At 39.0% G+C, this 15,678-nt stretch overlaps 1 protein-coding gene across 2 annotated transcripts in view; it reads right to left on the bottom strand.

The window, feature by feature from the left end:
* LOC106667356 (growth factor receptor-bound protein 10-like) overlaps positions 1-15,678 on the bottom strand; it is a 40,873-nt gene that overhangs the window by 18,018 nt on the left and 7,177 nt on the right. The window contains exon 1 of one of the 2 annotated variants that reach the window (XM_014395251.2): positions 13,821-13,910. The exons of the other annotated variant lie outside the window; for it this stretch is intronic. The gene's annotated coding sequence lies outside the window, so the exon portion shown is untranslated. Of the gene's footprint in view, positions 1-13,820; positions 13,911-15,678 lie in introns of those variants that run through there. 2 annotated transcript variants of the gene reach the window in all.

The raw sequence follows: 15,678 nt of genomic DNA, 5'->3' as shown, positions 1-15,678 counted from the left end.
AGGGTTCATGATGTCATGAGTTATTGTCAAGTCGTGGTTATTGCCACCCGTCATGGCTTGAGGAACCTGCCGCGTCAGTCCGTCTATGGCCGACTTTTGGACTGATTCGTCATTCGGCACCCCGCTGAGTTGGCGGAAACGAGCCGCCGCCACCGCCTCTGGCCTACTAACAGTTATGCAACCGAAACAAGGAGTCTTGTAGAAAAAAATGCGAGATTAGGCCGCTGGCCAAACTGATTTATAAAAAGAATAAAAGGGAAAAACCAACGAAAATCGCGTCTAGAACCCGGCCGGTTCTCGCCTCATCCAAAATTGGCCACGACGACGTGACCGTCCACTTTTTCAAACCTGTGAACAATCCGGTCGAAGGACCTCATTTGCCAAAGCGGCCGAACGAGAGGGAAAGTCTCTCACAATTATCACAAATGTTCGCTGATTTTCATTATCACAAATAATTTGGGAGAACGATATTCGAGCTCGCAATAGGAGTCAAACATCCCACATCAATCGTAAATGTTCACAACTCTCATTTGGGAGACATCGAAAAAAAAATGGAAACAGATCTCACATTATCACAAAACTTTCACAATATCAAATCGTTCGGGAGACGCTCAATAAACGGAAGGAAAGGTATTGCGATTATCACAAATGTTCCCATAACTGTTAGTATATCGAATCGTTCGGGAGACGCTTACAAAATGAAAACAAAGGTATCTCGATTATCACAAATGTTCACAATATCGAATCATTTGGGAGACATGCCGCCATTCTGTCTTCTTTTGTGAAATCACCCCCCAAAAAATACAGGATATCAACCTCAAGTAGGGACTCGTTTCATTTGTGAGATTCATTTGTGAGAATCTCCTGGAAAAATTCAGAACATTAACCTAGATTGTGAGAGCTAAGCTAAGAATCTTACCTCAATAGAATTTCCTCCTTGAAGAAATTTTAACCTAATTTGTGAGAACGTCCCCCAAACTACAAAATCTTAACTTCTACCTCAATAGAATTTCCTCCTTGAAGGAATTTTAACCTGATTTGCGAGAACGTCCCCCAAACTACAAAATTTTAACTTCTATTGTGAGAACATCCGGAAAAATTATATGAACCTAGAACTGTTTGCGGCAATCACCTAAAATACGTCCCGAATCTCACCTCATTTGTGAGAATGCCACGAAAAATTCAAAATATTAACCTCGTTTGTAAGAGCTTCACTAAGAATCTTACCTTAATTGTGAGAATTTCCTCCTAAAAATGCAGGATTTTTAACCTAGTTTGTGAGAACGTCCTCTAAACTGCAGAATCTTAACTTCTATTTGAGAACATCTGGAAAAATTATAGTAACCTAGCTCTGTTTGCGACAATCGGCTGAAACACGTCCAGGATCTCCCCTCATTTGTGAGAATGTCACGAAAAATTAACATAATATTAACCTCATTTGCGAGAGCTACGCTAAGAATTTTGTGAGAGTTTCTTCTAAAAATGCAGAATTTTTAACCTAGTTTATGAGAACGTCCCCCAAACTACTGGATCTTAACCTCTACTGTGAGAACATTCGGAAAAATTACATTAACCTAACACTGTTTGTGACAATCGCCTAAAATACGTCCAGGAAGTACAGCCTTAAATTACATCCTCTACAAGAAGAATCTTACCTCATTTGTGTAAAAATCCCTCCATGCAATTTTTTACCTCGTTTGTGAAAACTGCCAAAAGATACTACCACGATATGAACCTCGTTAGTGATTATCTATCACCAGAAAAATGCAAGATCGTTAACTTCTTTGTGAGAGCTATCGACTCATTTTTTAAAACCACCTGATATGCGACAAAAATTGTACCTCATTTATGAGACATTCTCCCTGGAGAAAAAAAAACAAACAGGATTTTTAACCTCATTTGTGAGAACGTCACCCCAAAATACAGGATCTCAACCTGTATTGTGAGAACATAGGAAAGATTACTGGAATCTAACACGTTTGTGACAATCGCCAAAACACACCCAGGATCTCTCATCATTTGTGAGAATCTTACGAAAAATTCCTAATATTATAAACTCATTTGTGAGAATTTGCTCCAAAGTGTAGGATATCAATTTCATTTGTGAGTACAGCTTTAAATTACAGCCTCTACAATAAGAATCCTACCTCATTTGTGTAAAAATTCCCCAATGCAATTTTTTTACCACGTTTGTGAAAACTGCCAAAAGATACTACCACGATATGAACCTCGTTAGTGATTATCTATCACCCGAAAAATGCAAGATCGTTAACTTCTTTGTGAGAGCTATCGACTCATTTTTTAAAACCACCTGATATGCGACAAAAATTGTACCAAATTTGTGAGACATTCTCCCTGAAGAAAAAAAAACAAACAGGATATTTAACCTCATTTGTGAGAACGTCACCCCAAAATACAAGATCTCAACCTGTATTGTGAGAACATAGGAAAGATTACTGGAATCCAACACGTTTGTGACAATCGCCTAAAACACACCCAGGATCTCTCATCATTTGTGAGAATCTTACGAAAAATTCCTAATATTATAAACTCATTTGTGAGAATTTGCTCCAAAGTGTAGGATATCAATTTCATTTGTGAGTACAGCTTTAAATTGCAGCCTCTACAATAAGAATCCTACCTCATTTGTGTAAAAATTCCCCAATGCAATTTTTTTTACATCGTTTGTGAAAACTGCCAAAAGATACTACCAGTATAGCCAGGATCTCTCATCATTTGTGAGAATCTCACGAAAAATTCCTAGTATTAACCTTGCTTGTGAGAATGTTCTCCAAACTGCAGGATATAAATTTCATTTGCGAGTACCATAAATTATGCCTCTACGTATATAAGGATGTAGAAGAATCTTACCCCATTTGTGAACGCTCAACCCTCCCATGCAAATTTTTTATCTCGTTTGTGAAAACTGCTTAAAACACTACTCGAGGATGTAGAAGAATCTTACCCCATTTGTGAACGCTCAACCCTCCCATGCAAATTTTTTATCTCGTTTGTGAAAACTGCTTAAAACACTACTCGAGGATGTAGAAGAATCTTACCCCATTTGTGAACGCTCAACCCTCCCATGCAAATTTTTTATCTCGTTTGTGAAAACTGCTTAAAAACACTACTCGAGGCAGAAGAATCTTGCCCCATTTGTGAACTCTCAACACTCCCAAGCAAATTTTTTATCTCGTTTGTGAAAACTGCTTAAAAACACTACTCGAGGCAGAAGAATCTTGCCCCATTTGTGAACTCTCAACACTCCCATGCAAATTTTTTATCTCGTTTGTGAAAACTGCTTAAAAACACTACTCGAGGATGTAGAAGAATCTTACCCCATTTATGAACGCTCATCCCTCCCATGCAAATTTTTTAGTTTGTGAAAACTGCTTAAAAACACTACTCGGAATTGAACCTCGTTTGTGAGAATCTCCCGAAAAAGACAAGACCTCTAACTCCTATTTTAGAACTATCTAAACTACATCCAAGATCTCGCCTCATTTTTTAGAACCACCTGAAATGCGACAAGAATTTTACCTCTGTGAGAACTTTTTCCTGAAAAAAGCAGGATCTTAACATAGTTTCTGAGAACGTCCCCAAAACTACAGGATATTTATTTATTTTTTGTGATAACCATCTACACCTCACCAAAGACGGCCGGCTTATCTAAAATTCCATGTTTCTTGGTTACAATTGTGCTAAAGCGAGACGAGGCAGATCGGTGTGCAACTATGTACATCGCGGCGGTTTTTTTTCTTGTTAAAGTCATTCGTACGTCGCGCGGGGAGTGAAAAGAGAAAAAGCTAAAAGTAAAGATTATTTTCGTTGGAAGAGGAAAAGCTAAAAGTAAAGAGTATTTTCGTAGGGCGCAGCTCCCACAGGCCTGCCGCCCCCGCCATGTCAATCTCGGGTTTCGAACAAATGGCACCATTAAGACGTTAATGGACGTGACTTGTGTATTCAAGGTGATGCATCACTCAAACACTCAAAACAAAAGAGCGGGTGGGGGGAGGGAGAAAAAAGAGGTGAAAGACCCCCTTAGTCATTTGACTTGTTGAGGGGGCATGTGTTCTTTGTCCTTCTTGTTTGACTTCGCGCCACCGCCGGGGAAAAGGCAAACACTTGCCGGATGTTTCTCCTGAATAGAAATAAATTCACATGGGTTGTCCGACCGATTTGCATTGACCCGCATCCCTTCTTTTCCTCTGTCTCTCTCTCTCTCTCTCGTGAACTGCTTCCAGTTTGAATATTATACCATCTCTGAACGGTTTTGACTTTTCAAACAACAGTACGAATTTATTTTCGTCCGAGGGTACGTGATAATAGCCTTAGATCTTCACCCTTGTTTGATTTCTTTTTCCGGCGAAAAATCCTTGATGTGACTCAGCGGCGCGTTGAACCTTACGACGCGCCGATGCCAAACACGACGATTATGCAAGGCGGCCAGAAAGTGACGTCTGACGAAAATAAAACAGAAGACAGGTGACGGTTACCCGGAGGCGTCAATCACAAAGATGTTGAAATATCCGGCCCGGAGGGCCAAAAAAACCAACTCCCAGGGCGACCATCAGTTCCAAGAGGCTTGGTGTGAAATCCAGAGGAAGGGAAAAAACTTTTTTTTTAAATTTCGATAAGGGGTCCTTCAGTTCCAGCCGTTGTTTTAACGAAACCGAATGGGACTACAAAAGTCTCTTTTTATAGTTACTAAGCTTAAAGTGGGGGAACGAACGATTGTTTTATTGTTCGTTGTTTTTTTCCCTTATGTAAAAAGGTCACTTGGTGATTCGAGAATGTTTCCGATCGGCTGGGCCGCATACGTGACTTGGGTCAGGCGGGGCAGTGCGATGGGGGCACGTAGGCCGTCGAAGCTGTCGTACCTCATCGTGCGATGCCATAATCGACCTGAAGACACTACGGGCGGTCGAGTACCAAACAGGGTAGAAACGGTGGAAATCGTACGGTCAGTTATGTCAGAGAAGGTTGCCAATAGATGGACGAAACCGTCTTTTTTAACACTTACTTTGGTTTAAATGGCTTTAAATAAGTGCCCCCCAGCGTTTGTGATAAGTGCCCCATAAAGTAATAAGATCATAAATTCGATTGCGAGAGCCGCCCAAAAAAGCATCGTGAAATGCCCAGGGTATTTGAGAGAACTGCTCATTGCCGATAACATCCCCAAAAATTAAAGGAACCTAAACCCGTTTGTGAAAACCACATTGTGTGAGAACATCCTCCAAATACAGAATCTTAATCTCATTTCTGGCAAACGCCTAAAATATGTCCAGGATCTCACCCCATTCGTGAGAAACTCACGGGAAAAAGAAGAGGAAAAGTGATAATAACCTCAATTGTGAGAAACACTTGAAATACGGCAAGAATCATACCCCATTTGTGAGAATCTCCCGAAAAAATACATGATATTAACCACATTTACGAGAACTGCCAAAAATACGTTCAGGATTTGTGAGAATCTCGCAGAGGGGGGGGGAATAAAGGGTTTTACCTCTTTTTTGAGAACCATCTGAAATACAACCAGAATGCTACCTAATTTGTGAAAATCTCCCGAAAAAGTACAGGTCATCTTCTTCAGATCCATGAGCACCACCTAAAATACAACAAGAACCTTACCTCATTTGGGGGAATCGTCTCAAAAAATTACAAGATGCAAACCTCTTTTTTGAAACCGCGTAAAATTCGTACAAGATCTCACCTCATTTGCAAGAACCACCTGAGATACGACAAGAATTCTACCACATTTGTGAGGATCTACCGAAAAAAAAGCATCTTAATGTCATTTGTCAGCCGCTTAAAGAAAGATTTAAAAAGGATTTCATCTCATTTGTGAGAACTCCCTCTTAAAATGCAGGAATTTTAAGTCGTTTATGAGAACATCACCAAAATAGAGGATCTTCATCTCATTTGCGACAAACCGCCTAAAATACGTCCAGGTTCTCGCCTCATTTGCGAGACGCCCCCCCCAAAAAAAAAAAATTCTTAAACTTCGTTTATCATGAAATGCGTCAAGAATTTTACCTCGTTTGTGAGAATTCCCCCTAAAAATGCAATATTTCAACCTCATTTGCGAGTCGCTCACAAAATAAAGGATCTTAAACTTCATTTATGAGAACCACCTGATATACGACAAGAATTTTAACCTCGTTTGTGAGAACTGCCTAAAATACGTCAAGGAACTCAGCTTCTTCCATGAGCACCACCTAAAATACAACAAGAACCTTACCTCATTCGAGGGAATCTGCTCAAAAAATTACAAGATGCTATCCTCGTTTATGGAAACCAAGTAAATACGCACAAGATCTCAACAGTATTTATTGTGGACTGTTCAGGATCTCCTCACATTTGCAAGAATCTCTACAGGATCTTTAACATTGGAGAGAGGGCGGGGGTGAATACGTGACTGGTGTCAGGACGTGAAGTGAATCGCAGGGGAGAGGACGGTCCCAGCTGCCGTACCTCATCCATGTTCGATGCCATAATCGACCTGAAGACACTCCCGACGGTCGTGTACCATACAATGTCGAAACGGTGGAAATCGTACGGCCAGTTTTGCCAGTGAAGGTTGCCAAAGGAAGGCAGGAAATGGACGGAAACCGCCGTGTTTTTAATAAACGAACAATGTTCGCTTAAATGGCTTTAATGGCATTTTATTAAAACAAACAACTTTCTTTCTTTGTTTTACCCGATAAAATTTAATTGTATAACAAATGATATAAAAACGACGATATTGAATATCAACAAAGGTGGGAAAAAAATCTGGCAGATCAGATTAGCTTTCTTTTTTTCCCTCTCTCAATTTTATTTTTATATAATCTTGAAGGGTAAAAAAAAGCCAAATTACTTTTTTCCGATAGCTTTCATCCGTTTCGGGACTGAGTCAGAGCCGCCTTATCTGTTGGCCGGCCCAGTTTAGAAAAAGGAGGGCCTTGAAAATCGTTTATCCCACACGGATTACACAATGCCGCACAATTTATCGTTAAAAAAAAAAAAAATCAGGCATCAATAATGGACGCGAGTTTTTTGATTTTGGTTCCCAGCCTGACCGATGGAACGAACGAGAACAACGCGAGAAAGACAGGAAGTAAAAAAAACCTGGTTACAAGGACAAAGGGAAAGTCGAAAAACAATGGTAGAAGGAAAAAAAGAGTAAAAAAAACATAACTGAGATTATACGCAATTAAAACAAAATAAAAGAATAAAGGGGAAAAACCGGGTCAAGGCCTGGGTGCTCGCGTCGGCCGCGGATTAAGGATTAAAAAAAGATCTAATCGATGACGTTGTTTATTGCCCTGAGGTGTCCCTTGTGTGGATAATCTCTGGATAAGACGAAAACACGCCTCTCTTTGGGGACAATTCACGTAAACAAACCGAAAATAAGTGACAAAATATAAACAACTTTAGGTTTAACGCGTACAAGGGGTCGAGGTTATTTACACAGAGAAAATATGTCGAAAAGAAGGTGAAATACGAGAATCTCGGAGAAAATCCTTTCACCGAAGGTAGCCTTCCTTCAAATCCCTTGGGTGTGTGTGAAACATTCACCAAGCTCGATCAAATTGACCAAATATGCGCTACTCCCGGAAAAAGAAAAAACGCACCAAACCGGTAGAAAATCCGTCCACCATCCGTTCACCGAAACTTCCAGTCCACCAAAGGTAGCCTTACTTGCTTCAATCCCTTTGGGTGTATATAAAACTTTCACAACAGGCTCGACCAAATTCACCAACTATGCACTCGTTCCGGAAGAAAACGAAACGCACTAAACCAGTAGAAGGTCCGTCCACGGGATCGAAACGTACGGTCCACGGAAGGTAGCCTTACTTACTTCAAATCCCTTGGGTGTATGTAAAGCTTTCACAGGCACGACCAAATTCACCAAATATGCACTCATTCCGTTAAAAGACAAAACGGACCCAAGCCGGAAGAAAATCCGTCCACAAGATCGAAACTTGCACTCCGCCAAAAGTTTCGTCATAACCAAGCCCATTTATGAAAGAAAAATTTAAACCTCTACCCAAAACCGCTGATTAACCGCCTTAAAAATACAGAAGACAGAAAAACTAAGCAAATATGCAGAGAAAAATACAAAAATTCCATACACAACCAGGTTCAACCAAATACACAATCCTCCCCAAGGAAAAGCAAAATGAATCCTCGGGTTACACTTGTTGTACAGATATAAATTGTACGTCGATTTTCGTCAGAGTGCGTGCTTGTTGCTAGTTGTCACGTGTTTATAAATAAAGATATCAAATTGATTTTTTTAGTGCATAAATTGTGGGTTTATGTGAGAGATACTTCAGGTTTAAAATTGTTTGGGTGTATGTAAAGGCTTAGAGGATCGATGCTAAATTCACCACGGGTCTTTTTCTATAAAACGAAGTCACGATGAAGCCTAATCCGGTGGATAATCTCCGGCCGGTTTTTCACAAATTGCAACCACGATGGAATGAAATGGCCTCATCGTGTAAAAACAGGCCCGGGTTGAAATAAGACGCGTAATCACTGATTATAAATGTAAAGACTTTCTTTGCTTATAAAAGTATAATAATGATTTAAGGGAGAGGCGTATGGCCTCAGGCTTAAAAAAAGGTTTTGGGTGCTTAGAGGATCGATGCTAAATTCAGCACTGTGCTTTTTCTATAAAAGGAAGTCTCGGTGAAGCCTAATCCGGGGAAAATCCTCCAGCCGGGTTTTCAGAAATCGGCACCACGCTGTAATGAAACTCCGTCAGTAGTACAAGGAGCGTGATCACCAATCATGGACCGTGCATAATGACTAATGAGCCGAGGCCGTCGGGACAAAAGGTTTTTCTCCCCCCTGGCCGGATGGTTTACAGCATCCCAGGTATAAACCTGGCCTTCTTTGAAAACGAAAATTGTACAATGGAGCACAGGTAGTGTCGTCCCCGGAGTCTACGGGGGATTTATGAAGGTCGGACTCGGAATTCGACGACAACCCAGGGGAGGGAAAAGACAAATATTTGCTTATTTGCACCTGATGCAATACGACATGTGTGCTCTTACCTTCCTAGTAACATTTTTGTAATTTTTTCCTTAAAAAAATCTTCAGGGGTTGTAATATTTGGGCTTTTTCGACATTCTTCTCAATGAACCCTTTTATATTCGTCCGTCTTATCAGCCTAATCGTTATTTATCTCTCTCTCACTCTCTCTAACACGGACAGGCGACCATAAATCCGTGCCGGGCGCCTCGATTGTTTATTCGTTTGACGGCGATCCCTCCCGTAAAATATGTAAAAAAAAAAGGAAAAGATTAGAAAAGATAATTGTACCGAATTTAAATTGCAAAATAAGCCAAGATAGAAAACAAGCAACAACAAAAAGTGGAAAAAAACAGGCGATGTTTATCAATTGTGTACCTTCGATTTCCCCCCTCCCCAACCCAAAAACAAACAAAATTACAAGAAAAAAATATCATATCCGTCTCCTCAAACTGGAAAACACCCACAAATGTTCCCACAAATCGAAGAAAATTAAAACCTTAAACCTTAAAAACCCCTGGCCTTCAGAACTCGAAAAAGCTCGCGGTTCTTCTAGAAAATCGCAAAAAAACCGTGATATCTTCTAAACCGCTCTACCGATCCACGAGAAACTTGACTGTTTTCAAAAACACTACAAACTACATGCTAATGGCACAAACCAGAACCAAGTAGAAAAATCAGGACCATAGTTAAAAAATAAATCGTCCAAAGAGGCTTTTTTCCACTTCATCTTCATTTTTAACACTAATAACCCCGGTAGAAACAAACCATATCCACAAATAGGATAAATCGGTCTTTAAAACAATTCCAAAAACGTCTGATTTGGATCAAATCCAAACGAGTTATGATTTTTTTTAAGAGTAACATCAGGGGAAAAAGTCTCCCTTGTGTCCTGATGTACCTCTTTAAAAAAATCACGAACTTCCCTGGATTTGGTCCAAATCACACGTTATTGGAACTGTTTTAAAGGTCGATTTCTCCTCTTTGATCTCAAGCGGAGATTGTTGGTTTTTATCGGGGTTTATGAGTGTGATAAGTGTTGATGAAGTGGAAAAAGCCTCTTTGGACGTTTTATTAAAATTAACCCTTATATTATTTTATTAAAAACTATCCTGATACAACCCAAAAATGCCTATTTTTACATAAAAATTCGTATTTTACACCTTTAAAGGGTGCTGATAAGGAATCCGAATTGTTATTTTCAAAATAAAATAAAAAATCCAACCTTACTATCCTGAAAGGGTCTTTCGGTTTTTATTTTATTTGTTTATTTAATTAATTTAATTTTTTTTAAGAGGGTTCTCAACAGCCGAGGTTATATCAACCCTCGGGGTGCCGATTTTTAAAAAAAAAGCCCAACTGTAAGTATGTCGGGTTCGAATGCAGGGCTGCTGGATTCGAACCTGGGATCTTTACCTTACAGTGATGACCTCCGTGTCTTGTCAACGCCTAAACCGTTGCGGCCACCGAAGTCCCCTAGGTTTTTTTAACATTTTCATATCTGATCATTATTTCATACGTTCCTCGACATTATTTTATTACTTCTATGAAAAAAAAAAATGTAATCGATTGATATATAATAACCTTGAGAGTACAAGCCCTGAATGTTGTCCTAATACATTTTTTCCCTAGGCGACTACGGCCAATTGGCAGGAATGCTTGGACACGTGTCCAATATTTTATCCACCCAGTATCAACGAGAAACCTCAACGTCGCAAACCGACCAGGTTTCAAATCCGGCCCTTTTACACTACAATATCCGCTCCAACGGGCGTGTTACGCAAACGACTGCGAAACGAGAAAATTCAATCGACCGTGACGATCTTAGAAGATTCGAAATAAACCACCAAAGCCTCGAAAAAATACTTTTTTTTCTAAACTCACACACGAATAACTCGCGTTCGGATTGAGATGACGTCATAAATGGTGAAAAGCTAGTGGACAGGACAGACGTGACGTCCTATCATACGTCATATCCGAAGGAGACACGGCGGATTTCTGAGGTGACGTGACGTCATTGCTTAACCTTTACATTTCGACGCGAGGTAAGTGTACATGGGTACATATCAAAGAGATGATTATGGATTATTGGTCAAATGGCGACATGGATCATCTCAAATATTCTTTCAGGTTAGAAGACAACTGCAACTCATCGCAGAATTGTTTTTAGGGGAGAGGACATCAGTACTCACCACTGGAAGACTTTCTGATAAAAGGATAACCTGAATTAGACCAATTGGATTATGTCATATTTGCTTTCAGGTGAGATGATAACTGGGGTTATCACAAATTCGCTTTCAGGTGAGATGGCAACTTAGGTTATCTGATTTACTTTCAGATGAGATGACGTCTTGAGCATTTCAGATTGCGTTCAGGTGAGTTGACAACTTAGGTTATCTCAGATTGCTTTCAGGCGAGATGATAACTGGGGTTATCTCAGATGCTTTCAGGCGAGATGATAACTGGGGTTATTTCAGATTTTCTTTCAAGTAAAATGAAAACTTATGTTATCTCAGATTGCTTTCAGGTCAATGGTAACTTGGGTCATCTCAGGTCTACTTTCAGGTTAGATGACAACTTGAATTATCTTGCTTTCAGGTGGGATGACAACTTGGGTTATCTCAAATTTCCTTCAGGGGAGATTGGATTATCTTAGATTTGCTTACTGTTGTGGTGACAACTTGGGTTATCTCAATTTTCTTTCAGGTAAGATAACTATTTGCATTCCCTCCGATTTGCTTTCAGGTGATACGACGACTTGGGTTAACTCAGATTTGCTTTCAGGTGGGATGACTTGTTTGGATTATCTCAGAGTTGGTTGCATGTAAGAAAGGCGCTGGCATGTCATCTTAGTCTAAGACTTTACATCTTAGTCTAAGACTTTACGACTCGGAGAAACTCATTCCTGGATTGCGATCTTTAATCATCACAGATCGTGATCGTACGAGCAAAAAGGCGAGTCATATTAAGCTAATCATCACAACGACGAGAAATCTAATCGTCGACGTTCGAAACTCGCATGTCATCATCGTTAATCATCACAAATTATGTCCGTCCCAGGATTAAAAAACGTAATCACAGGCAAGCCATGGTTATTAATCATCGAGATGGGAATCCTGCCATCCACAGCTCGCCAAACCGGGGTCTCATCATCATTAATAATCACAAATTGCATCCGTCCCATTGTAATATAAAAACAGTTTAACCAAATCACGCGTAAATCAGTTACGTTAATCATCACTAAATGGGACCAAGTTCCAGGGCTTGTCAATTCTCATCCAACATCGCCAATCATCACAGACCGAGACTGCCCAAGAGTAAGTAACAATCAACCTTAAACATAATCACAGGCATGACATCGTCCTTAATCATCCCACTTAAAACCCCCCATCCATCATCGCAGACTGAGACTGTCCAAGAGTAAGTAAAAAGCAATATTTAAAAAAAACCTCACAAACGACTACTCGTAAGTCTCGTCCTTAATTAATCATAATAGCGTTTTCCAAACCTTGTCCCATCATCACACCAATCATCATATATTGATATTTTCCGAGAGTATGGAACAAAACAAGAACAAAAACCGATCACAGGAAAGTCTTCTTAGTTAATCATCACCACATTGGACCTCGTCTCATCAAACTTTATCATCATAAAGTACGTCCGTCCTAGGTTAAAAACCTTGTCCCATCAACCCAATCTTCACAGATATATATATATATACTTCGAGATACATGTAACAATACAGACATAAAACCAATCTCAGGTATGTTACGTTATTTAATCATCATGGCTTGTCACCGTATCAAACCATCACTAATAATCAGAGATATTATAATCCAAGAGCATGTAACAATAGAGACATAAATCCAATCACAGGTATTATTTAATCATCACGGCTTGCCACCGTGTACCATCATCAGAGATGTATATAATCTAAGAGCATGTAACAAGACAGAAATAAAACCAATCACAGGTAAGTTTCGTTATTTAATCATCAGGGTTTGTAACCGCATATCATCATCGTTAATAATCACAGATTGCGGCCGTCCCAGGATAAAAACAAACAAAAAGGATTAAGCACAATCACAGGCAAATCATCGTCCTTAATTATCATGTCATGACACCCCGTACTCCAAAGCCCGCAAAAAAACAAACAACCGTGCAACATTATCGTCAATCATCACAGACGTATAAAATCCAAGAGAATGTAAATTCACCACAATAAAACCAATCACAGGCAAATCATCGTCCTTAGTCATCCCGTTATGGGACCCCGTACTCCAAGTCCCGCCAAAAAACCACGTCCAATCATCGCCAATCATCACAGATGTATAAAATCCAAGAGTATGTAACTACAAAAAAATAAAACTAATCACAGGCAAGTTATGTTACTTAATCATCGGAGCTTTTAACCACGTCTCGTCATCATTAATCATCACAGACTGCGGCTGTCCCAGAATATAAAAAAAATCGAACTAATCGTAAGCAAGTCTTTGTCCCTAATCACCACGAGTCCCGATCCGGCCGTTTTGCCAATGGCATCTCATCATCGTTAATCATCACGGTCAGGTCAAGTTGTACGGAGTCGTCCGGTAGGTTCTTCCCAATTCTAAGGCCTGAGCACAGGATGATCATCATGCTGACACGAATGATGTAATTTTAATTAGGGAGACGTCAAAGTGGTGGATTTTATTTTTTTTAAGTTGTACCTGAGTGTGAGTTTCACATGGGTATCTGTCCGTCGACACTTAAAAAGCTAAGCCCCGTGGGTTCAGAAATGATATTGTTACGTATCTCACCTCGTTCGATCCGGCGGCTATCCGTCAGGGAAGAAAGACACAGACTGAAGCCGACTTTCAAAGGGGGTTCGCCCTCCCGTAGACGTACAGTGGTGGGGGCCCGCCTGGTTTCGCCATCTGACGTTGGATATTTCCGGGGGGGGCCAGGACTGGGCGTGTGATGACCTCATACTGGAAGAATCAAGAAAACTCCCCTCTCCAAGTCAATCCATTGATCCGATTTTGTCACAGGATCGTTCAACTATCGGCTTTTTTTTTTTTATTACCTCACGCCAATAAAAAACACAAACCTCGAGGGGGGACGCCAATAAAAGACACCATCTGGTCTAACGAGTTTTACGAGATCACAATCAATCCTTTCCCAACCGACATTATATTCAGTGTGCAGGTTTTTATCTGTCTTCCTATTTTTTCCTCTTTTCTACATGCACTCCTATTTTCTATGAATAGGGTTGCGCCAAAGGCCTACAAAAGCATATCAACAACAAACTATTCTCTATTTTCCCCCGGAGGAGAAAGCCGTTTATTCCAATTGAAAAACCCGCTTTCACCGAGTAATTATCATTACTTAATTATAAACATCATTTTTCGCCCCCAACCTGGCATTTTTAAAAAAATTATAATTGAGAGAAAATCGCTTCTCGAAACCGTTATGGAATTTCGTTCTTTCGTACTCGCCGCGTTAACACTTTTGTAAATCTGATATAATTTCACTTTTATATTAACGCCCTTCGAAAAAGAAACGATTTTAATTGAGAACGTTACACCATAATTATCGATATAAGGGAAAATCGAAAATTTCAAAACTGTCGGTTATTCGAGAAAATGGTTTTAAACGTTGTATATGAGGAAAAATCGATTTTTAGAACAAACAATCGATTTAAAAACGGTAATTTACACTACAGAATCGAATTAAATATTATACATAGTTCAATTATACTTTTTATCTAAGGACTTGGTTAAGATGAAAAAGTTAGTGTACACAATAATTATTTTTAATTAATTGATTATACAAATCTAAAATCGACTTCAAAACGTAAGTTATGGTAGAGAATCGATCTTTAAGATGAAGGTTTTACGTATCGATTTAAATATTGTGTTTAAGAAAAAATCAAATTTTAAAACAATCATAAGGTTGTGCCAAAGAATCAATATAAATGTTGTATATAGAGAATAATTAATTTTTTAGTCGAATTGATTATACAAAACTAAAATAGACTTTCTAATGGTAAGATATACTAGAAAATCAATTTAAATATTCTTTACGAAACAATCGATTTAAAGGAAAGAGAATCGATCCTTAAAAGAAAGGTTATACGTGAATATAGATTTAAATATTGTATTTAAGAAAAAATAAAATTTATCCGCGAAGGTGGCTCTACCCCGCATGCCGCCTTTGAACCTTTGAGATAGTCATTGGGAAAATCATGACCCTTAGTGGTTGTGTCAATCGATTATAAACAAGTAGGTTATGCCAGAGAATCGATTTTAATACTTTATGTATAGAATAAATGTTAAAGAAGATGATCATGTCAGCGTATCGAATCAAATATTGTATACAGAGAACAAACGATTTTTTATTAATCTGCATAATCGATTTAAATACAAAAATTGAAAAAAAAAAGATTTAAAAGAAAGTCAATTGATATTAAAGAGAAACGTTTATAAGAGAGTTAAATATTGTATATAAGGAAAATCGATTGTTAACACAATTGATCCTAAAAAGGTAAGTTATACCATGGAATCGATTTATAATAGAAAACAATCGATTTGAAGGAAAGAGAAAAGAATGGAATTAGATTTTTTATATAAAGAAAAATCAATACATTATAAGAAAACAATCGATTACTGAAACAAT

This window comes from Cimex lectularius, unplaced genomic scaffold (genome assembly GCF_000648675.2).
Source record: "Cimex lectularius strain Harlan isolate CLEC.00 unplaced genomic scaffold, Clec_2.1 scaffold10, whole genome shotgun sequence".
Classification (NCBI taxonomy): domain Eukaryota; kingdom Metazoa; phylum Arthropoda; class Insecta; order Hemiptera; family Cimicidae; genus Cimex; species Cimex lectularius.
Note: the sequence above shows the minus strand (reverse complement) of the source record. Positions and strands in the feature narration are given on the sequence as shown.